The sequence below is a fragment of the Cupressus sempervirens genome, chromosome 7 (genome assembly GCF_028749045.1).
Source record: "Cupressus sempervirens isolate cs-2001-9-10 chromosome 7, ASM2874904v1, whole genome shotgun sequence".
NCBI classification, from domain to species: Eukaryota; Viridiplantae; Streptophyta; class Pinopsida; order Cupressales; family Cupressaceae; genus Cupressus; species Cupressus sempervirens.
This window is the reverse complement of record NC_143124.1, coordinates 381866636-381869206: the sequence shown is the minus strand read 5'-3', so window position 1 is coordinate 381869206 and position 2571 is coordinate 381866636.

The following is a 2571-nucleotide window of genomic DNA, read 5'->3' as shown; positions in this document are numbered from 1 at the left end:
GAAGAAAAGGAAACAACAATATACAAGTAAGTGTATACAATCTTTACATAGTACAAGGAATTTAGAGAAATGAACATAAAAGTAATATAACAAAAGTTAATACAAAAATATTTATTTAGAGTTAGTATTAGGTGAAATTAGTAGTTTGATATTATATTATTTAGTTATAGATTTTGACTTTAAACTAAGACAATAAAGTTGAAATAAAATACTCAAAATAAAATTAAACAATATTAAAAATATTAATGCTAAATTTTAATTTATAAAATTATCAATAAAATCAAGTTTCAAAAGTTAAAATAAAATAAAATATATCTAAGATATGTAAATATTTTTTATTCAATTAACATTTTAAATTGATAAAATATTAAAAAATTATTATTATGTTTATTTTAAAAAATTGTTATATAATTGAGTTTAATAATAATTTTATATTTATCAATCTTTTAATTTCAAATGAATAAATAAAATAATTATTAAAATGTTTATATTTGTATGTTATAAGTAAATATACAAATATTAAAAATTAAATCTTGTTTCAAGTAAAAAAAACGTAATAATTGAAATAAATTTTAAAAAGGTCAAAAAATACAAAGATAAGTGATATTTGTTTTTAAAATTATGATTTAAAAATTAAATATTTATTTTCATTAAATTTCTAATTTTAATTTTGATAATAATATAAAACATAATTTAATTATTAATTAATAAATTTTATATAATAAAAATTAAAATAGTAATATTATGTACTTTCATTTGGACATGTTACAAGTAGTGTACAAACGAAATGACTTTAGTATTAAAATAAAACAAGATAAATAACATTGTCATTAGGGTATTTTTATGCTTACCAAAATTAAGATTGACCAACCAAAATTAGAATTTGTGGAAAGTTTGTTGTTTTTTTAGATTATAAATAAGGTTGTGGTTTAATTGTGAAAATCAATTCCATTATGGTGTCATGTCCCTTAAGAGGAAGAATAGTACTTCTAGAATGAGTTTGTCTCCAAAATTTCAAAAAGCTTGACAATTGAATTTGCTAAATTTTTCACAAATGTTGAAGCAAAGGAACTATTTCCTTGGATCAATAATATTGAATAATTATTTAAGTTTGAGGTAGAACATTCTATGACGGTCAAAGATGTACAAATTTAGAGGGGAGTACAATTAGACTGTAATGGAAGGGTAAAAGAAAAAACAATAAGACAAGATCAGATAGTGAGAAAAATAAAGATATAGTTCGTTTGTATTCTCTTTCACTTTTGTTTTTTCAACAAGCAATGTTTGAAGAAGCGATCGAGAATATGAAAGAGTACATAGAAGTGTTCTTCAAGGTTACTATTAAAAGATGTAAGTGAAAGAGCATGAAGGAGAAAACAGCCCATTGTATGAATGGATTGTAGCCAAGTATTTAATAGATAAATTAGATGAGACTGACTCAAATAGAACATATTTGTCAATCGATATTGTAGGTAAAAGAAAAACTAAACACCAAATTTCAAGTTACAATGAAAGGAAGAGGTACTGGTGGGAGGAATTGTGAAAGAGCTTATGATTTAAGAAATAAAAATGAGGAGATGAGTAAGGAGTATTCCACCAATATGAACTAGAAACCATTAGGAATGAGAAGGTGATCATGACTTGTGCTTATTAATGGAGGGAAGAATTATAATCAACATTAAGTTACACAGTAAAGCAAACGTATAGCAAATCCACAAACATATATTGAAAGCAAGAGAAGCAATTTGCAGACCCCGTACATGTTAATTTCTCAGCTCCTCCTCTCAAGAGTAAACATAAATAAGGGATTCTATTTGCATAATCACAAACTTCAGAATCGACATACACTACTTCTGCTAGTTGCTTCTGCATGAAAACAAAAGGTATCCAAATTGAGAAGTGGGTCAACTGCTTCATATACAGCTTAAATAATGACGATTAATTTTGAGATTGAGGGTCTTCTTGACATCGAGGAAACAAACTAAGTTAAGAAATATATATAAATTTAGCCTTAATTTGGTGGCTTTTAGTTAATTTTGTTCACTTCATTTCTGACACAATATTTCTTATAGTCAATTTTTGTTGTGTTGTGTTGACGAAATGCGTAAACATGAAAATAGAAAGCGTATCTTACCCAAAGGAACACTTGAAACAATTTTTGTACTTCAAACTTTTAGAATTTTATTGAAATTTTATTTTATATTAACGAATAGTTCGTTGCATAGCTGTGTAACTTCGCTAAGAATTGATTAAGTGTTTTTTCAGCATTTACACTTCTATACTATTTTGAATTAAGTAAATTCAATGTAGATGATCTCTACTTATCTTTTTCCTGTATTTCTTTGTTGATTGGGAGTAATTTAGCAAACAAAAATTTAAAATTAATGTAAAGTGGGCTTCTAAGGTCTCTATATGAACATGACATAAAACTAAGCAAATAAACAAAAACAAAATGTAGTTACAAGAGCGCGCCTCTAGTTAGGAACTATTAATATCTTCTATCCAAAATCAGGTGACAAAGATTTATGATTGTCTTTGATAGTGTAAGCAGAAGCCACAAAACAAAGCATG